The 23288-nt window shown below is 46.5% G+C and overlaps 1 protein-coding gene across 1 annotated transcript in view; it reads left to right on the top strand.

Annotated features, from left to right (window-relative positions):
* The window catches only part of LOC139747284 (uncharacterized), a 169280-nt gene that overhangs the window by 1530 nt on the left and 144462 nt on the right, over window positions 1–23288 (top strand). The gene's annotated exons all lie outside the window — the stretch shown is intronic.

Here is a 23288-nt window from a genome sequence, read left to right as displayed (position 1 = left end):
TTGCGAGGGTCTTGTGATGTGATTATAAGGTTATCTGCATATAAGCGGACCTTCATGTTTGTGGTTTGCTTGAGGTAATGTGTGGCTAGACATGGTAGGCCCAGGAGTGCTAGTGATTTTTTGGGGTGTTGGCAGTGTGGCTCCTTGCGTTAAGGCGTGCTTCACGCGGAGGAGACTGAAGAGAGCTGGAGAAAGACGTGCTCCTTAGGGAACTCCATAGCAAAGTTTATAGCTTTTGGAGATGATGCCATTGTGAGTGACTCTGACATGGCGGCGAGCTATGAAATTGTCCAACCAATTTTTGTCATTGTTTTGGAAGGTGATGTCTGTTGCCACTGGTATTGTGCGGGACGGGGGTTGTGGTGGCTGAAGCCTTCCAGAATATGTTGTGTGAGGCTGCTGTGTTAGGGAAGGTAGCGGCGGAGTGATCGAGGTCTGAAGCCATACAGTGTGGGTGAGACTGGGATATTCTGCTAGATTCTGTTTTGCTCTAAGACTCTCCACCTGCAAGTGGTAATACCGCGAAAGAGAAAGAACCGAAGCGGCTGTATTTTTCGCGTCGTTAAAAGCCCACCTTACCCTGCTTTTGCGAGAAGCGCAGCTGCAGGAACACCTCAAAAATGGCCCTAAGGCTGCATAACTAGCTATAAGCTCATACATGCAACTATACACATACATAATCATGCATACAGTCGTATAAGATTTGTGTGGGCTCCAAAGCACGAAGCATCTCAGTGGTTATGAGGTGACTTATCATTTTTGCAACCATTTTCCTCGTAAGTTTAAGAGTCCTTATACCACTTACGCCGCTGGCACAGCTCTCAAGTCAAAGGAGAATATTTGAAATTAAAAGTTCTTGAGGAGTAGGAGGAGGATACCGGGAGCTAATTGGGTAAATCCTCTTTTGACGGATTGGCGCGAAGGACGATACCTGAGGCTGGGGAGCATCTCATTTATCAGACGACGAGAGGCCTCGTAATCTCCTTAGCAGGGGTAGGTTCGTGGCTCAACTGAAGGAGTGCAAGTGGATGGCGCGTCCTGATCACTAACGATGCATCTGTGTCAAGGCCGTGTCACTAGTGAGGCGTCTGGCTGCAAACTGATTTGCCAGGTCTGGTCCAATGTCCGGGTCGGGGCCGTAAGTCGGTTAAAGTCCTAAACTGAACCGATGTTGTGATGTTTTGAAGGACTCGCCTGATTTCCGACCGTCAGTTGGTTGGTGTTATGATCAGGTCGAGGTTCCTAAACTTTGAGGCTTTGACCGAGTTATTGCCATAAGAATACTGAGGCTCTAGAAAGAGTTGGAAACTTGGCTTACATGGGGGCTCTCACTCGTCTCATGGATATGACAGCGTTTGGGCCACGATGACGAGGGGAGGTCGAGAGTTTGAGGCCTTTGGGAAAACGAAGCCATCAAAATCATGGCCTCTTAACTCAATCTCAGCGATCAGTTCGAATTCAGCGGCGGAACAATAAGTGAAGCACCAAGTCACTCTTGATCATATATATATATATATATATATATATATATATATATATATATATATATATATATATATATATATATATATATATATATAACGCTGTGTTTTGGGTACATTTTCTAGAAGATATTTCGAAAATCATGAAAGCTAAAGAATACTTGTGAAATCCGTTACGTGAAATCTCTCTCTCTCTCTCTCTCTCTCTCTCTCTCTCTCTCTCTCTCTCTCTCTCTCTCTCTCTCTCTCATATATATATATATATATATATATATATATATATATATATATATTTCTTTTTTCTTTCAAACTATTCGCCATTTCCCGCATTAGCAAGGTAGCATTAAGAACAGAGGACTGGGCCTCAGGGAATATCCTCACCTGGCCCCTTTCTCTGTTCCTTCTCTTGGAAAGTTAAAAAAAAAAATATATATATATATATATATATATATATATATATATATATATATATATATATATATATATATATATATATGCCAAAACCAAGCCACATTTCGTCTATCTTACTTCTACCTCTTTCTCCATCCCTGATATTCGTTTAACCTCACGTTTCATTTCCTCTTCTCTGCCTTTATCCCTTTCCAGTGACCTAGTAAGATCACAGCTCACGCCTCAGCTGGAAGCCGCTCAGCTGATTTTCTTGTTCCAGTGTGGGAAGAATCAGGAGGAGGGGATCAGCTTTAGCTTCTCGGAAGTGCTGTGCCGTCGCTTTATGGCTATCTTTAGGCGAACTCTCGCTACTCACGGGTTGAATCACCCCAGTACAATCAGTAGAAGACCTAACATGGCCTTGCATTTTTGACTGCTGGGCCCTCAGCGGCAGTCTTAATTTCAGCAGACGCCTGCATAATGATGGCGTGTTACGCACTGTATTCGATACCTCCTTTGAAACTGATGATGTGTCTAATAAGCTTATTAACAACAAGTGAAGGAGCGTGGCTCATAAGGCGAGTCACTGACCCGAGAGACGACCTGACGACGGAGGAAGGAAGAGGGTCAAAGTCCTGAGATGATGTTTCTTCCATCTTGCGGTTGCTTGACAACGACGACCTGAGGTTGACGACCTGGAGGGGGTAATGTGTGGGTAGTCTAGTGCCGATGACTCGCCGGGTAATGGGACGACTACTCGTAGTCGTTCGCGTGTCGACAACCTCGTGAGTGGTGCGTTGAAGAGGTCGGAGATGAACTGTTGTTGAAGTGCGGGATACTGATGGCAAGGGGGGCAATGGGCGGGATACTGATGGCAAGGGGGGCACCGTCAGGATGATCCATGGTACCATGTTGAGGACCTGAGTATTGCCTTGTTGATGACCCTGGTTACCATGTTTATACTATGCTGAGGACCTTAGTATCCACAGTGCCTCCTCACCCTCCCTTCGTCTTACCGATCGTGTCCTCTTTTACTGGGTTTCCCATTTTCATTAACCTCAATCGCTCTCTTTTCACTGGGGGCCGATCTCTATCTTCTCTTCACTTATACCCAGGGCCAACACTATGTCTCCAACTAGCCTCAAACAGGGTAGAAAAACGTCCTCTTTTCTATTCTTTAACCCCACTTCTTCCTCTAGCGGCATGAGAGGCATGAGATGAGGGATGGCAAGCGAATAACTCTTAGTAGTTTTAGGCCCTATAAGGTACGACGTTGACAGTTCCAGACCCCATAAGTAAAGAGGCTAAGAGTTCCAGGCCATGAAAGATATGAGACTGACAATTACAGACCTCGCAAGGTATGAAGCTTACAGTTCCAGGCCCTGCAACGTATAAGGCTGACAGTTCCAGCCTCTGTGAGGTATGAATCTGACAGTTCCAGGCCCGGCAAGGTATAAAGTTGAAAGTTCCAGGCCCTGCAAGGTATAAAGTTGAAAGTTCCAGGCCCGGCAAGGTATAAAGTTGAAAGTTCCAGGCCCCGCAAGGTATAAAGTTGAGAGTTCCAGGTTCAGTTAGGTATGAATCTAACAGTTCCAGCCCTTGCACTGTATGAGGGTGGTGACATAAGTACTGGATACCTGGACCAAAAGACTTACCACCTCCCTTCAGCTGGCTGGTTGGCTGGCTCTTTGCCGTCCATCATCGGCACTTGATCTAAAGATCCATCATACTAGTAATGTCGCCTCTTTCATCCATTTTCCCAGCAGCGATTTATCCCACTCCTACCTCACAACAGAGGACAAAGCTCGTCCGGGATATGCCTGGAAAGCCGTGTGTCTTACGGAGCAACTTTTGTCAACGTCGTAGTGGTGTTGTACCCTCCGGTGAGGTACTACTTCACCGTGCTCTTAATGAGCCTGGTGATCTCAGCCACACTCCTGCTGGCAACAAAAGTGACGTGTGTGATACTGTTTACCACACAGTGTGCGTGCTGGATGTACCCATGGCTGGCGACTGTCTCTGTGATGGTCGCTTTGATCTCCTTAGCTCCTCAGAGTCTGTACCTCTTGTCCTCTCTCTCTCTCTCTCTCTCTCTCTCTCTCTCTCTCTCTCTCTCTCTCTCTCTCTCTCTCTCTCTCTCTCTCTCTCTCCTCTCTCTCTCTATCTATCTATCTATCTGTCTATCTATCTATCCTCAAGCACAGGGTACATATGTCGACTCTTCTCTGCTGCATCACTAATGATACGAGAACGACCCACAAGCATCATTTCATCCACTTGTGTGTGGATTCTTTCACTCTTCTCCGGCAACGACTTGAACAACCCTCTCTCTCTCTCTCTCTCTCTCTCTCTCTCTCTCTCTCTCTCTCTCTCTCTCTCTCTCTCTCTCTCTCTCTCTCTCTCCTTCGACGTCCCTCACCATCCTTCCTTCTGTAGCACACAACTCTCCTCACTTAGCCTAGGTGTCTCACCTCCTCCTCCACCAAGTCTTTCTTTCCCGTCAGTCCTTCCGCCTCAACACCCACCTCCCTACCGCAGCCCCAGTCCTCTCTCTCTCTCTCTCTCTCTCTCTCTCTCTCTCTCTCTCTCTCTCTCTCTCTCTCTCTCTCCCCACTAAACACCTGCCGAGCCTCACGGGCTGAGGCCTATTCGTTCGTTGGAGCCGTGCCTATCTTTAAGCGAAGACCGTTGTCTCCGAAGCCACTGTATCTCACAGCCTGAAAGACTTGCCTCCTTCTCAGTCTCAAGTTTATTTCTACGTATGCGCGGAAATACTCACGCAGCCAGGCAGGTACACGCATCATCATATTAACCATCTATCATACGATGACCGAGTTTGGACAGTCTCAACGTGCACCTAGTCAGCTATGATATTCTATGCTGGTGTTGAGGCAGTATAGCATGTCGGCGAGCTGGAGGCAATGCGTGTTTAGAGAAGATTTATATACTGTGGATATTCCGTGTTTTGTAAAACTTTGGTTATTTGACAGTTATCAGATCATTTCGGTCTTCCAATTACACGCGATGTATGTACGCATACATCCATGCAAACACACATACGCATATCAAAACACACAAGCAAAGACAAGCACAAATACACATACATATGCACGCATGCAAATTTATATTCATGTACCTATCTACCCACCTTATCATGTACATAGGTCGTGCTGTGAAAAAAGCCGTGTCAAGACCCGGACATGCATATACACCTGGACGTCCTCCATGTCTGTACACACCTGCTAACAATAAATGACAGTGTGACATCAACTGTCACTCACACCTGCCACACAGGATGAACGAAAACTATTTCCATCAGTGAAGTTATGAACCTCAACTTTACATATATACAATACGTCAGCCTGGAGTGACCCACCAGTTTACCTGAGGGAGGTGTGAGAATTGGTTCGGACATTATCAAAGACTCGGGGAGCCTCCAAACTAACTGAGGCAGAGGGAGAAACCTGCAGAAGACCTCGGATCACAAGGAGTGGTGAGGAGGAGGAGGAAGGGAGAGCCTTCTTCACCATACGTCGTGGCACACATGAGTTTGTGTATAACGTGTACCGGGGGAAGAAGATGCACATTACATCTTCAAGAGCAGAGGTCAAAGGCCCCGCTCGTCGTCTGTGATGCTCCTTCGGCCGTACATCGATCGTGAGATGTGTCGATCAGGCGGAGATATGGGCTACACTGGTTGACGGAGGGATGATGGATGTGGGTGTCGTGGTTGTGGTTCCTGGGGACGCTTGTGACGGTGTGGGTTTAGTAAAAGAGGAAGGGTGGTTGTGGCAGCACTGGCAGTGGTGGTAGTGGTGGTAGAGGCATTGGCACCGATGGTGGTAGTGATGTTGGCTATGAGCTTAACTAATAGTGATGAGCGATGGTGGTAGTGGATGATGATGCTAGTGTTAGTAGTTGGTTATGAAACTGGCTGGTGATGGTGCGACGGTCTCCACACTGGGTACTGGTGGTGGTGATATATTCTAGGCTACACAAATACCTCACACAAACATCCTACAATTTTCACATATGTGTAAATAATTTTCCCGCCATTAGCACTTGTGTTATTCCTCTATTTTGAATTTTGTTTCCCTGGTCTGAGGCAGGACTTTCGTCTGGCTTCTCCCCCATCCAGGGTCGATCGACCCTAGACGTCCGTGGGGGTTTCCTCCGTACATTCAGCACAGCCCACACTATCAACGTCCCCGGGACGCTGTTTCCTTAACGTCGAAGGCGGAAGCTTCCTCGGATGACGGAGACGACCAGAGAGACCCGTGGAAGGACTAGCGGGGCCACATCTTCGTCTGGGTCACTCCCTCACCATGTTGGACGACGTGTGGTGTGGTTACCCTAAAAATCCATCTGGTTCTAAGAACGAGCATTTTGAGCCTCCGTCACCTCATCATCGTGAGGTTGATATTAGCCCAGGAATGACTGAATGCTTGTGTTCCTGTCGTTCAGCCGATAGCAGTGTTAAGCAACCCTCTGGGTCATGGCCAACCATATAGCTACAGATGGCATCAGGCGTCTTGTCATGTCTTAAGCTTCTAGAGACTCCCGTTGTAACCTGCTGTCTGGACCGAGGTTCTTCCATGAGGTTTCAGAGAAGGGTTCCCATAGTTTATCATCTGTGACGTCTTCTGTAGGAGAAGCATTTGTAAGAAAACTGTGAGAGCCAAGTGTCTTGATGAAGGTTACATACAGTCAAAGGATCACATGTTACATCATACTCCTTTTTTTTTTTCTCTCTCTCTCTCTCTTGACGTTCCCCACGGTAGGGTAATGAGAGGCTGTGACTGAAAGTAAGGTCACGGAAGGGAAATTATAGGGTACTGGCTGGGATTGGAGGTCAGGGATCCTGTGGCACGCGCGCGGGTGCTGTGTTGATAATATAGTCAAGACCAGGTTGGTTGGCAGTGGCTTACGTGTTTGGAAGGTCTTGCTGAAACAAGGGATTGTTACTCTTATTACACCTGCCTTTATCCCTGTGTGTGTGTGTGTGTGTGTGTGTGTGTGTGTGTGTGTGTGTGTGTACATAAAGCTTCCAGGGTAACTCGAGCACAAAGTCTCTTACATACACCTAAGAACAACGGGATTACTGACATCCACCTTATAATGGAGGCTACATTAGCCACTAGAGCTGTGTAAATAGATAGCTATGCAGTATACAGTAGTACAGCACTGCATTCATTCCCATGTGGGAGAATGACACTATTTCCATCACTGGAATAAAGCTTAAAGTATCATCGCTTTCGGAATTCTGGGTACTACCCAAGAAGATAGGGAAGAACCACGTACTTCAGCAGCCTGGACATACCCCGAGCTGTGAGGAGTAGAAGACACCGAAGACGACACCAGGTACTCGCCTGGTATTCGCTCTATCTCTCCCTCCACCACACACACACACGCGCGTCAACCTAGCGAAGACGATGTGCCAGGTCGTCCTCGGCCCGCTGCTCTGAATGGTTCTATAATGCATCTCTTTAGGGTTAAATTATTCTTGAGGAGGAAAAAGTGAAAGCAGCGCCGAGCTGTCCAGTCCTCACACTGGTTTGGCGGGTCATGCCACTTATTACCCATAGGCCTAGTAACTTGTCCTCACTGCCGTGTATGTTCATTGATATGACTGCGGTTCGCCGTCCATTACTACAGCCATTAAGCCTTGAGCTGGCTTATACACCGACATTACCAGCGCTGCATGCAACACACGCTATTGTTATGAAATTACGGTTATGTTCGTTAATAAAAAGAGACATATTGGAATGATGGGAAATGATACCCTTACGCCTAGGAGAGTGATTTCCGTCGCATGACCTTCAAGAAGTGGAGCCCCGACGCGCCCCATCGTAGGGTATCATCAGCCACAAGGAACAGCTGAAGCTACTTACCAACTGAACGTTCTTCAGGAAAATGCAAGTCAATTCCAGCTAAGCCGCGTCTGTCTGTGAAAGATGAATATATATATAAAGAGAAGCTGGAAATATTTACAACAATAAAAGGGACGCCAGTTTAGGTGAGGACTTAAAACTGTAACTCGAAGAATCATTCATAAATACAGCGAAAGGGAGAACAGCTGCTTGTATAACATGGCTCGGGTTACGAAAGAGGCGTTATGCAAGCCACATCTAACCCAGCTGAGAACTTCGAGGAAGCTAATGATATCGTGGTCTAGTATCACAAGACAGAGCCCAGGAAACATATGGAACCTAGTCACGTGAGAAGATTGAGACATAAGTCATCCAGACCCAGACTTGTGTGGGAGGAGCCAGGGGGTAATTTTACACTGGCGAGCGGTGCGTCGCGCTATTATGGAAACCGGGAGAATATTGAGGCGTCGAATGGGAGAGACGATATGTTCCTTAAGTCGAGGATGGTGTATGGCCAGAACTTTTGTATAGTTCAATAGTAAAGACTCGGGAGAAGAGAAGTGACGGTACTGGGGAGTTGAGGGAAAAAATACAAAAGCCACGGGAGCTTGAGGAAGTAACAGCTACGGTTCTAAGGATGAGGGAGGTTCCCTTCGCTAACGTCTTCGAGCAACCCAGCGTAAACTCGGTTCCTCCTCTCAGCAACACTCCCCCGTGATCCACCGTCCTTTTTGATCCGTCAGTAGCATCGCTCGAATGGCTATCAAAACCTATATGATGACGATGAAATATGCATACCCTAAAGGAACGACGGTGAGACGGGTCAAGAACGTTGTCACAAACCCGTAGAACCTCCACGAACCCGTGTAGGGACAAGCGTTTATATTCTGCCTTAATCGGAGATAGAAAGGATGCAATATCGAATGCCTATGACAGTATTAATAATTAGTCACATCGTATAAAGGTGTGGACTCTCTTAATATTCACGTTTGTTTGATCAAAGATCATAAAGGTGTGGACTCCATCAATATAAATTTGTTTGATCATCGGTCATAAATTATCAGACACGAAACAAAGGCGACGTGACATCCAGGGAACCATACTGTCACCTCCTGCGTTGTTAAGAGCTTCGTCACAGCCAAGAGGGTAGAACATCTTCGACCGCCAGTGGCGCTGGGCTAGCGAAAATAACACCTGGTGTTTATGGCTCCCACAAAGAGGCAATTCTTCAGCCTTAGTCATTTCAGGTAATCACACAACAGACATCGCATTAAACTTGTTGATATTAATGAACCTAGCGAGAAAGTCATGAAGGTTTTTTATAGCACAATTAGATCGTGAGGAATGATGTAGTCCAGTGAGTGGAGACTTATGATGTTGCCTAATGGAAGTAAGTTACCAGGTTTGGTCGGGGTTACCAATTCATGATTCCATCTGGGAAGAAGCGAGTGCTGCTCCCATGGTATAAGTCTTATACCGCTTGTGGGATCGATGATATCATGAAAAATCCTTGATCTTCCAAATCAATTTCGCATCCAGTGTCGTAAAATGATACCAAGAATAACTACCAAAAAATATACTGATGAAGTAGACGGCTAGGGGTAAACTCCGTGCCTCCGTCAGGACAGGGAAGGACAGCTTTGTAAGCGATGTCTCACAATTGCAATTAGGTCTTTGTAATTAATTCTTTAAAAATTCAGAAGCAAAGAACGGATCGTAATTAATTTTGCTCGCTTTCCAGGGTTTCTTCGTCAAGATCTCGTGACTGTGGAAAATACATTACGGGGTTCGGACCACGAGCTCAGTGCTTCGTCCCGCTGTGTTTGTCAGGTGTCGTGGATCGTCGGGAGGGTCGAACCACTTCAGCTCGTCGGGCGAATGACACCGACGGTCGAACGTCAGGGACCCATATTCCTCCACAATGTCTGGCGATCAAGCTACTAGATGACGTCCCTCGATTAGACACACAAGCGCATCGTGAACTTCATTGGAACAGAGTTCCACGCAAAGACTGTCAAGTTCTAGCGGATTTAGATGTACCGGTGAAGAAAAATGGGGGGAGGAAATATGGCAGACGAGGATATGACTTGAGAAGACCTCGGAAACCAAGTCATTTGGACACACCGAGGCTGCCGCTCATTCCCGTCCCTGACATTATACCTGACGACCCCTGGGTTGCCACTACCCTCTCCTCCTCCTCTTCCTCCTCCTCCTCTATATACTGTACATGGGAAAGACAGATACAACAGGAGAACTGACGGTTCATGGCGAGGTTATCTGCTAAAACCAGACTTAACTTAGTAGTACAAAGAGGCTAGTAAAGCAGACGGCACCTCCATTCCCCCATCTCACCCTCCAGCTCAACGGCCAGCAGGGTAAAGATGAAAGCAAACGCCATGTCGTATGGAGCGGAGGGAATGGGTATGCATTACCACGGAATCTTTACAGGAAAGTGTGGAGAGGATAGAGGTTTCTCACTAGTCTGACGATCACAGCACAGAGGCTGAACAAGACAGACAGGATTACAAGATAAACTCATTAGACGAGAGTAATAGATTAATGCATCTCCTTCCATTGATTCTGGTCGTTGAACCATTGTCTAAAGTGAAGCACTGCGCTTGTGTTATATTGTCAGAATCTTACCATTCTGCAGACATCTAGCGGACCTCCTCGGAAACTACGCTCTTTGAGAGACAATATTTTAAGGTCTTTGAGTCTTTCCTCATGAGGCTTATTCTCCCTCCAGTCTTTCCTCGTCTTTGATCAGATGTGGTGACCAGAAGTGGACAGCGTCTCCCAACTGAGCTAGGTTATATTTCTTTCTAGAGATTCTAACGTGCTGTTGGCTTCAGTGCTTGCAGCCAGGCATTGTTTACCGTATTTAAGCCATCACTGATAATCACTCCAAGAGTTGTTTTTTTCGTTCCGAACTTCAATTTTGTATCGTGATTTTATACTTTTGGCGTCAAAGTATATTACTTTACATCTGACTACGTTGCAATCCAACTGCCGTATTTCTGGATATTGTATCAGTTTGATTATATCCCTTTGAATCTTCAGTCAATCCTCCTCTGTCTGGGTTAGATCTTCTAGCTTCATGTCGCTGGCAAATTAGGAGGTTCGGCTGGTGAGTTCCTTCCTCTGGATCGTTGATGTAAATGACGAAAATCATGGGACCCAGGACGGAGAGAGGCTTGTGGTACCCCGCTCGTCACGCGCAGCCATTCAGACGCCTCCCCTCACTTCATACCAGCCGTTGTCCCCTAACTGGGAGACGTGAAGGGATTCGATCTCCAATGCTGTGAGCTTTGATTCTACTCGTCACCATGCTATAGCTTAATACCTATACATCCATGTCCTTATGGTTTAATATCGAAGCCCGCTATTACTCCAGAACACTTTAGAGAAACAAACTACTTATCCTCATGTGTTGTTGACGAATAGAATGTTCTTCGTTCGTAAGGAAAAGCAAGACGACTGTTCCATACCTTCACCAGCAGCTCTGATGGTCGAGGAAGGAGAGTGTTGCGCTGCTGGCATCCTCAGATAGGGACTTGTTAGCACCATAAAGATCGGTATTGCGGATGACGTCCCTAATAGGATGGGAGGTCTACAGAGGCGGCAGACACCACCGGGTAAGGCGGAGCCGTGGCGGAGCCCTCGCATCCCTGTGCGAGACGAATGATAATGAGGTCTTGTGACACGGGAACGTCCAGCTGGTGTTGGCAACTGCAGTGTAGGTCACATGGCTGGTTAGGTTAGGTTAGCCTGCCCGTGGCCAAGCTGGGGTCGTCCCTGTGTGTGTGTGTGTGTGTGTGTGTGTGTGTAAAGCTTCCAACAGTCATAGTTTGGGATGCTGTCGGGGGCATACATACATCCCTTCCACTAAGTCTCTAAGTTCATTTCCACGTTGGTTTGTGGGTTTGTAGGTCTGGCAGCACAACTCACTGCCTCTGAATCATATTCATTTTACTTACAAACATATGACCTTTTAGGGCATTTTCTGTCTTTCAAAACCTTTTTTTTTTTTTTTTTTGGTGGACCGACTTACGCATGAAGGGGACCGAAAGCGTCCAAGCCATATTACTCAATTATATTCCCGTTTTTGTAATTATTGTGGAAAACCAATGTATAAAGAAATATTTTGTGTGTGTCTGTGTGGATTTGGGCGTGTTCAGGCATCAAACATAGCTATATTGTCCTTAATTATACACACACACACACACACACACACACACACACACACACACACACACACACACATATATATATATATATATATATATATATATATATATATATATATATATATATATATATATATATATATATATATATATATATATATATATATATATTTATATATATATATATAAAGAAAAATAATCCAGTATCATTCTCCACAGAGTACTAAGTTAGATACAGCATTATCAACATGCGTCCCGACGTCCTTAGTACAACGTAAAGTAGACTCTCTTAACTGCGTGTCTACGTAAGGCATGGTTCTGAATATAATGTTTTACACAATAAGAGACGTGGGACGTGCGGACGTACATGTAATATGTCATATCAGTGTCCCTCACGGCAGCGCACGTCTACCCACGCACTTGAACGTATCATGGAAACCCGGTGAGGCGTGTGTGCCCCACATATCCATTCAGTTAATCAAGTCTCCAGTAAACTTTTGGTCTAAGTAAGAACTCTCAAGTCGACCCAAGTTGTGATGATATTGTGCAGGGAGGCACTGGGCCGGTGACGTGGGTCGTGTGTGTGTGTGTGTGTGTGTGTGTGTGTGTGTGTGTGTGTGTGTGTGTGTGTGTGTGTGTGTGTGTGTGGGAGTTATATGATAATCCGACACAGTTGGAATATCTAAGTCTGATTCCCACACAAATATGTTCGCCATTTCTCGCGCGTGAACAAGGTAGCGTCAAGAGCAGATGATAAGAGCCACAGTGGGAAGAATCCTCACTTGGCTCCTTGCTCTGCTCTTTCTACCAGAAAGTAGTACAGGAAGGGAGGATTTCCAGCCACCCGCTCCCGCCCCCTCTTAGACGCCTTCTTCGAAACGCAGGGGACACATGGGCAGTATTCTTTCTCCCCATCCCCATGGAATATATATATATATATATATATATATATATATATATATATATATATATATATATATATATATATATATATATATATATATATATATATTAAACACTTCGCCAGACTTCCATTGCCCTGTGTGTCGTAACTTCTCAGACTATACGACATTATGCATCAGCATCAATACTGGTGACGTATATAAAACCAGCAGTGCTCTCGACATGACGAGAAATACTTTATCACCGACGGAGCAAATTACGACCACTGCTCGTACCGTTTCCCAGTGATGTCACGACCACTAAGGTCGTAATGTCGGTCTTACGACAAAAACATGGCCTGGTTTATTTGCCTTCAATCCTCCCTCTCGTCTCGAGTTTAGATTTCGGGCTACCACAGTGAACCTCTCGTGTCACCTCGATGGCAGTAATGTGTTTGAAGTCTAAGGTATTTCATGATAAGAGAAGGATGATGGTGGAAACTATTTTAGAATTCTATGTCTATACCTTATGGAAATAGCAATACCAAATCATGAAGTACAAGGGAGAACATAGTTTTCAAACATCATGAAATTACAGACTGCATTGTCAGCCTTGACTCTCTGGTCAGCTCACGTATCAGTGGTCCCTCGTGCAAACCCTGTTGCATAATCAACCCCCAGTATTGAGTCACTGGGCCAGGCCAGGCTTACGAGACTTCACAGGCAATCACCCAAGTCTATTGCTTGGGAGGCTTGGATTCCATCGTTAATCCAGAAGTTCCATTCTGTTTCTGAAGGAGGCGTTTCAAAGCTTTCCACTCAATACACAAAGTCACCACTCTCTCGGTGGGGAACTGCTGGTACCTGGCAACACGCAATGAACCAGAATGAACACATGATATCTAGAGTTAATTCAGCAGGGTTCCGGTACAGTGAGACAAGAGGACGAACCTCACAACACATCCGAACCTTAAACTCTTTCCCAAGGCAATAGCACCATTGACGTGAGGATCCAGCGTATGTACTGATTTAAGCGTTCGAGGCTGTGAGATCCACAAGACGCCACGATAACTCATCTCTCTCTCTCTTGCGGGCCTGACGCAACTTAGGAGTTACTAGCCGGGAACTTGACAGTGGTCTACGAAAGCATAAGTACAAAACACACAACTTAGTACCTTGTCTTATTAGATTAGGGTCAACGGCATGACTATTACCTCACACTCTGTGCTTCTGGGTTACACGTGGGAGCTATTAGGGATCATAACTCCTCGATCTTCAGTTCATCTGCGGTGGAAGTGTGCCACTAACTTGGCCATATCTTCGATCACACAAGGAGTGACGTCTGGTCATGTTCCCCTCATCAGGGACGTCTCTCAGTCTAGTGGAGTTTTGGGACGTCAATCCAGTAAGCCTTACATTTCGTTCCTGTGAATGAAAAACGCCCATTGAATATATTTTCTGTTAATAACGTTTCTAAGCATGAATGGTTGGCTTGATACGGGACGCGGGTGCGAAAGAGTTTAGATTTTAGTGTTGGTGCAAAAAAGGAGTATATTGCCTATAATCTTGGGGTCATACTTGAGTATAATGGCGTAATCTTTGACCTGGCTCTTAAGGTTCACGTCGAAGACCGAACCATCATAACCAAGGGTCGTAAAACCTCACGCTCAAGGATTATATTGTCTTGCTCAAGGGTCGTACCGTCATGCTCGAGAGGTTAAAGTCGTCCTGGTACTAATTTCTCCCTCGTCTGTGACCAGAGGAAGGGCGGCAGCAGGAAAGAAAATTGAGCCACAGAAACATTTTAGATGAAGGAAAGCTTTTTTTGCTTTCTTGTCCAAAGATGCACTTGAAGGCAGAGCTCTTGTTTCCCAAGTGTTCTTGGCAGAGCTCACCGCAGGATAGTAATGATCGCACTCTCATCACATGATACTTCAAGGAAAGCCATGTTTGTACACTTGCCAAACAGCGTATGAAAGAGGAAGGTTGCCGAGAAATGTGAATTTCGTGCCACATTTTGGTGTGGAATCGAACAGTATTAGAATACTGTTGGTCTCCTTGGGCTGTGCATTTGAGTAATGTTTTCTCTATTGGTTATATATACTTATACGTACGTTTCTCTTGTCTGAAAATTGCCGTGTTTCCAAGGTGATCATTTCCATGACAAATATATGCAGTTCCTTTATCAAATGTTTAGTTTTCCATTTCGAGGGCAGACTCAGTGCTAAGTATATCAAAGTGTTTGTATTTGTGAGGTGTGTCAGAGATGACGTATGTTCCATGACACAGAATGTAGTTTACGCAAGTTTACGTAGACTGTCATCTGTGGCGCATCGTACAAACACAGGACGATATCTCTTCATCCGCTTGGCATAGTCTACCCGTACTCGACTTAAAAGACAGAGTTTCCCTGATTTTACTTACCAAAATTTTAACCATTCATAACAACGTTTTCTACTTATCATCATCACTTCATTATCATATATCATCACTATCACTTTCACTTCGATCAAGCCAAATTCTGCCACCCTCGTCAAGTCGCTGGCTATCAACACTTTCCTCACAGAGGTTTGATCACCCTGAGCCCCACACCATCTCCTTCTCTGCTGGGAATCTTCGTCGAGCCCCTTGTCTCCAACGGGTCTGTTCAGCTGACGAACAACAACAGACCGCGCGTCCTCGCGACCGATTGACGCTCAAGCTTCCCTGAACCACATAGAAAAGTTATTGTCTGTTGAGTCAACTTTCGCCGCTGATATGGCTGCTTCCTCTGCGTGTGTGGGTGTGATATATCTGAGACGGATCTAACTGGAATCATGGAGGGGGAGGAGACTTAGGAGAGGAGTGTTGCATGGTTTGAAGACTGCAGGAGAGGAGTATAGCTGTACCACAGGGGACGGTTCTGGTGGGAGATCTAGCGCAAACAGAGGCAAGAGGAGGTGGCGGTGAAGGTGTGGGAGCACAACCCATGACGGAACTCTGACGTGTGATGGATGTGTTTGAGCGAGAGACGGGTATGGTCATCGGGTGGTGCAATGGAGTCAACTGATGAACACTTGGAAATCATCTCTTTTGATGTATTTCTCCTACTTGAGGAGTCTTATAAGAAACTGTGAACACTTAAGTGAAGGCAATGATAGATACTAAAGCTTCCGTTCTATCAGCTCCGGTAAAGAGATGGTCGTGGTGAGAGACGGGCCTCAGTAAAAACGAGTGAACCATAAAACATTGAATCCTTCCGTTGCTCACTATGGTACAATGACGGATTATCAGTGTGACATATCATCAGTGTGACAGACTATCAGTGTGACAGGCTGTGACACATGGAAGATGACGGTGAGTGTGATGGTGTGAAAACGACGGGTGAATAATGGCCACTTAGAATACGTGAGCGGGGGGAAGTGAGATTGGAGAGAGGGAGTGAGTGGTGAGAATGACGGGTAAGAGGGACTAGCGAGTGGGACCGGTGAGAAACAATGAGCGAGAGTGTCTACTTTGGGGTTGACGGGCTAAGATAAACAGACGGGAAAAATGGTGGGTAGGGAGTGACGGGTGAGGAGGGACGGATGGACAGTAACAGGCGGAGAGTGACGGGTGAGGAGGGACGGATGGACAGTAACAGGTGGAGAGTGACGGGTGAGGAGGGACGAAGGGACAGTAACAGGCGGAGAGTGACGGGTGAGGAGGGACGGATGGACAGTAACAGGTGGAGAGTGACGGGTGAGGAGGGACGAAGGGACAGTAACAGGTGGAGAGTGACGGGTGAGGAGGGACGAAGGGACAGTAACAGGTGGAGAGTGACGGGTGAGGAGGGACGAAGGGACAGTAACAGGTGGAGAGTGACGGGTGAGGAGGGACGAAGGGACAGTAACAGGTGGAGAGTGACGGGTGAGGAGGGACGAAGGGACAGTAACAGGTGGAGAGTGACGGGTGCAGAGTGATGGGGTGAGAGTGTTAGACAGAAGTGACGGGTGAATGACCCAGTGCTATAATAACCTAATTCAGAACATCTCATCACAATCAGAATGGGCCATTTGGAACACGTCCTTAATTGAGTGCTCCCTATTAAGTAACCTATATCAATTAAGAACACTTACCTATAAACACAAAGTCATATACAAATATCTCATAACGATCACCTCATTAACTAATAACATTCTATGAACATAATTCCAACAAGATGATAAACATCCATAAAGAACATCGGAACAAATAAGAACACCTATGAACATCTCGAGGCCATTAAGAACAGATGAATATTTGAGAACCTTTACTTCAGATTATCCGACGAACTAGAAACATCTCACGGACTCAAAGCGACCGGAAGAAACTCCCTCTTAAAGAAATACACAAGACACTTTCATGGTGATTCCCTGCAAACAGGTCCTTCAGACTGGGTCTCAGGAACGTATGTTTGACTCAGGTCACCCTCAGGAACGTATGTTTGACTCAGGTCACCCTCAGGAACGTACGTTTGACTCAGGTCACCCTCAGGAACGTATGTTTGACTCAGGTCACCCTCAGGAACGTATGTTTGACTCAGGTCACCCTCAGGAACGTATGTTTGACTCAGGTCACCCTCAGGAACGTATGTTTGACTCAGGTCACCCTCAGGAACGTATGTTTGACTCAGGTCACCCTCAAGAACGTATGTTTGACTCAGGTCACCCTCAGGAACGTATGTTTGACTCAGGTCACCCTTAGGAACGTATGTTTGACTCAGGTCACCCTTAGGAACGTATGTTTGACTCAGGTCACCCTCAGGAACGTATTTTTGACTCAGGTCACCCTCAGGAACGTATGTTTGACTCAGGTCACCCTCAGGAACGTATGTTTGACTCAGGTCACCCTCAAGAACGTATGTTTGACTCAGGTCACCCTCAGGAACGTATTTTTGACTCAGGTCACCCTCAGGAACGTATGTTTGACTCAGGTCACTCCCTCCTCCCTCCCCACACTCATCCCTCGTCAGCACAGTGACAGCCCACCGAGACCAGCCCACAAACACTACAGCAGACACGTCTGAAAGCATCGGTCACCTCAACATAGTCATTCGTCAACCAAAAAACTAAAACCTCTCTAATCCTATACAGATCCTCAGGAACTGAAACCAATAAAGAACACCCTATAGAGAACACCGCCATCGGGGGAAAGCAAGACTATCCTGCAGGAGAACAAAAACCAGACCCACGTATAGAAGGAGTAAATAAGGCCAAGATTCAGCATCCTCCTCTAAATAGAGGCTGAAGTATCCTCACAGACACACACACACACACACACACAAAGGGCGTCAACAATCCGGCCCTCCACTGCCTCTCGTGTTTATATATTTAGCAAATCCTGGATGTTGGGCGGGATCGGGTAAAGACCCACCACGATGAGGAACCCAGCCTCCTACAGATAAGGCTCAGGTCGTCGTGGGCGAGTAGGGGTTGGGGGCAGGGTGGGTGTTAAGCCCTTGGGGACTGTCACCTCCCGACAGCCAAACGACGTGCACAGTCATCCCTCGTTGTCTGGTTGGATCGCGTGACAGTTCCTATTGGTTCTTAGCTTCGTCTGGAGAGGGATCTTTCAGGGGAGTATGTGATAGGACCCCCAGGCGATCTCCCTCTGGGATTAATTGTGTTCCAGCGTGGGCCAGAGGCGCCGCCTCCAGCCTCGTCTCCTGGGGCGATGTTGGTGACACTTGGATCCACCTGGCTCAGCTTACCCACTGTAGTAAGATCACGACCGTAGAGATTTCTTCCATTCTTTGGAATCTGTTCGTGTGCTCACCTTCCGCGAGATGAGTGTTACCCCCTTCGGTACTGTGTGGCCTGCTATCTTGATGTGGTTCGTATATCAATGGCTTTTTACTCTCCTCATCCACGCCATGGAAAAGTGGTGGTTGGCCCCTCTGCTCAAGGATCCTTGTTTTCCTTACGACGCAAATTTCCTGCCTTGCAAATACCGTGTGATGTTCTCGTGTCGAGAGATAGTCTCCACTGCAGTATATCTATATATATGATGAGGACTTGAGACACGTCTTCCTGATACTCAAGAAAAGATCAGTTACATACATCTCAGCGACATGGCCTCTTCACCTTTACGTGACCTTCGACCCCTCTACCGTGGGTCATAGATCACTCGTTCGGTCCTTCTCCACACGCTTTCCTGCTCTGTGTTAGCTTAAGAGCTGGAGACACTGGGGCGTTGGCCAGTACACTCGCTGCTCCTGGCTTACACGACTCACAAATGATATCTATATGTCTTAAGGATCTGTTACAGTGATACATCCACTGAGCTGCCACTGTAGAGAGGCCAACTCTTGCATTTATCAAGCCACATGGCTAGAAAAAAAATATTTGCACTAAACTATTTAAGCAAACTGGTAATGATAACACTACAATATGCAATACAATAACACACCTTTAGTATGTTTTCCTACCTCGTGCCTGACACTAGGGGTAAAGGGCGAGTGGTCAACTAAGCCTTCACTTATACGTAAGGAGGTAAGGCTTCTGGTCTCAGTGAAGGAAAGCGAGGGACTTATTCGGTGTCATAATGTCCTTATGGTCGAGACTGAACCCGGAGGCGGTGATAAGGAATTTCTTTATATCGGGATATGTATATATATATATATATATATATATATATATATATATATATATATATATATATATATATATATATATATATATATATATCGAGAGAGAGAGAGAGAGAGAGAGAGAGAGAGAGAGAGAGAGAGAGAGAGAGGGTGGGTGTGAGTGTATCACTGAGGGTGGCCGCCCACCTTGGGTTTAAGTAGAGGCAGTGTTTGTTTGCCTATAAACCAGCGTCCCCCCCACCGAGATCTGTTGACTGGCCACACTGGCAGCCAGCACCACACTCCTAAAGTTGTAATGAACCATCGGGGCAGCCCGGGTGGGAACGACCAATATCCGGCAGTAAAGTGCTGTTTTTGGAATGGGGGCCAGACTTCTGGGATGACATGAAGACGAAGAGAGTTCATGGTAGGTCGCTGACCTGACGGAGGTACTGAAGAGAGTTCATCGTAGGTCACTGACCTGACGGAGGTACTGAAGAGAGTTCATCGTAGGTCACTGACCTGACGGAGGTACTGAAGAGAGTTCATCGTAGGTCACTGACCTGACGGAGGTACTGAAGAGAGTTCATCGTAGGTCACTGACCTGACGGAGGCACTGAGGAGAGTTCATCGTAGGTCACTGACCTGACGGAGGTACTGTAGGTCACCTGACGGAGGTGTGGGGGTCAGGTCTTCCTCTAAAGATAGACCTCGCCTCGAATATTACTCCGATTATTTCGATAACTATATAACTGACTCTTTTGACTAACAAGTGAATCAATTATCTGAGACGAATGGGTGGTTATTATCCACTTATCCAAATAGGACAGCAATTAAGTAGTTTGAAAACGCATGCACAATACAGTACAGTAATAGTACAGGAGGGGAGGATTTCCCGCCCCTCTGCTCCCGCTCCCTCTACCACACGCAGGAGAGACATGGGTAGTAGTCCTTCTCCCCCCTGTTACCCTGGGAATAACATACATGTATGTGCGTATCCTCCATCAAACCATGGATACCCCGCCACAATTCTCCCTGCAGCGCGCCACTCGACAGGCATTTTCTCCATTTCCAATCACACCAGCAAGGACTCCATGCTGCCGACAGTACCCTCAACTGACAAGAAAGAATACTGCCCATGTGTCTCCTACTCGCCGTAGGAGGTGACTGAGCGGTGAGCTCCCTGAAGAAGGAACAGGAGCCAGTCGAGGACCTTCCCTTGAGGAATCCTTCGTCTGTTCGTGACACAGCTTCGCTGAGGCCAAACAGGTGAGATGGTACAATACGGAAAATGGACAGACAGACAAAGGTAAATAGATAGATACACAGACAGACATACAGGCAGACAGACAGACATAGCTCGACCAGCCAACTCAGGTCTTACCATCAACAAGACTAAAAGACAAGCTGAGTGAGTCGACCCACAGTTGACCAGCACGGTAACCAATGGGGAGATCTGTGGGCAGGAGTAGCGCAGGCCTCTGCAGCAACACGATTGGTCTCTACAAAATCTTAGTTTGGCATAAATAGACGACCAGAGACACAAACAGACGACCAGAGACATAAACAGACGACCAGAGACACAAACAGACGACCAGGGACACAAACAGACGACCAGGGACATAAACAGACGACCAGAGACACAAACAGACGACCAGGGACATAAACAGACGACCAGGGACATAAACAGACGACCAGAGACAAAAAACAGACGACCAGAGACATAAACAGACGACCAGGGACACAAACAGACGACCAGAGACACAAACAGACGACCAGAGACACAAACAGACGACCAGGGACATAGACGAAGACACGAACGAACAACCAGAGACATTCACCATCAGTTTTAGATTTCATTGCATTTCAAATGTGGTAGACAACTGGATCTCAGCTTTAATTTGTCGAGTCTGGGAAAAGCCAGAATGGGAATTGCATGCTCATCCCAGGAGACACGAGACAATAGGGTTTCAGACGAGGCTAATGTAAGTCATGGGAAGCTTCTTCGAAAGACCGATAAGGACTTTCTTTCCCTGAAGATATTGCTCGAGGAAAATAACGATTCAGAGACCAGAACTGGGATTTATGAGTTCAGTCTGAAGACGAGGAGGAGACAGACGTGTTTGCTCCAAGTAAAACCTGCAAGAGACGAGCAAACCTCATCTGTCACAGCGAAACCTGAGAGACGCTACGCTGAGCCAACGAGGAATGGCACAAACAGCAGCAAATGAAGCTGCTTTCCCCCCATCTCGTAACCTGAACTCGGTCACTGAAAAGCGGCTCCGGTCGGAGTCAAGAGCAGCCAAGGTCAATGCCTAAGATGGAGTGCGACGCGATGCTGTCTTACCTTCTCCTGTGTCATGCCACTTGCGTGTACCTCAGATGGGTGTCATGCCACTTGCGTGTACCTCAAGTGGGTGTCATGCCACTTGTGGTTTGCTTCTAATGTGTGTTGCGTCTCATGTGGGTCGTTTCCAGTGCATGTCGTGTCTTACCTGGTGGTTCAGGCGTATCGTGATTTGTGATTGCAGGACGCAACATCCAGGGGCGTGTAGTGTGGTGCATTCGCGGACCAAAGGCCTCTAACACGTCCGAACGAAGCCGCACCGAGCTCGATGTCTCGACAGGTAGAGACAGGGAGCTCGGCACACCTTCGATTAAGAGGGCATCCTGGCTTCGAAACTTCACAGGTGTCAAAGAGCCTTTGTCCACGGCTGTACGTCTTCTAGGCGAAGTCGAGCCACACCTGTATGCTAGTCTCGAGACTTGATCCAGCAGTCTGTTACACCATGCATGTTCTTTTCATCTTGGGACACAAACATATGCACATCTTACTTCAATTCATGGATAAAAATTGCCTTTCCTTCATTCTCCAACAGCGCGATTAGGAGCATACAAGCTTCAACTCTGTGTTTTTTTCATAGACTCATTTGGGTAGTCTAGATTCTTCCGTTCGAGAAAAGGACTTTGACTAACTTATCTGATGTCGTGAAAATGACAATATGTAAATAATCTAATTCGAGTCCCACGCGCCATTAAGTCTCGTCTCGCAAACTGGATCAATTTAGTTCCTTATTAGTCAATATGATGAACAGGATAAGGAAGGCAAACGAAGTCAGTATCAACCTATGTTACTATTACACTCGATTACTATATAAGCCCAAACCAGTTGAAATGCAAATGTAGCAAACCAGCAAACCACACAGGGCAAGGCTTTCAGAACAATCAACGGCTGCCTAGCAACCACAAACTTTCAACACCCACTCAGCTAAACAGAATTACCTTCCAAACAATCTCACTTCAGCATCCTCGACAATTTACCCCTCGAATTCGTGATGCCAGAGGGAAAACCCTGCCTCTTTATGGCCCTGAGAATGTAAGAATCATCTTACCATACAATCATAATGCGATTTGCATACATCACACCAGATGAAGGTAAATGCGTAATAAATGCAGCAGCCGAGCCCAAAGTAGGTACTGACGGCCGTCATCTTCCACAGTGTCTGCCAGAGAGAGAAAACGAGTCACCAGCCCCTAAAGGAACACAGTTCCACGGGGAGGTCGTGGGTCGGTGGACTGGTGAGTAAGCCTTACTAAAGAGAGACACAGTACTGTTCGAGCCTGCTGGTACAACCCTGTTTGGCCACCATCCTGACGCTGCCCCGTGTTGATAATATTTTCACCGATGAGTCTAGAATAGTTGGTATATTCTATAAATGATATATATATTGGTTTATGATAATGTGGCGCACGAGTGACTTGTTAGCTTCGGCTACTTGATGAGAAACAAATGCCCATCCGTTCCTCGTCAGAATGAAGATACTAGCATTGCATACTACAGCTCCCTTGCCAATCCTCCTCGCCTTGCAAGGTCACCCATCACCTGTCTCTGTGGAGGGAAAGGAGGAGTG

This window comes from Panulirus ornatus, chromosome 68 (assembly GCF_036320965.1).
Source record: "Panulirus ornatus isolate Po-2019 chromosome 68, ASM3632096v1, whole genome shotgun sequence".
NCBI classification, from domain to species: domain Eukaryota; kingdom Metazoa; phylum Arthropoda; class Malacostraca; order Decapoda; family Palinuridae; genus Panulirus; species Panulirus ornatus.
The sequence above is the reverse complement of the archived record's forward strand: the minus strand, read 5'-3'. Positions and strand labels throughout refer to the sequence as shown.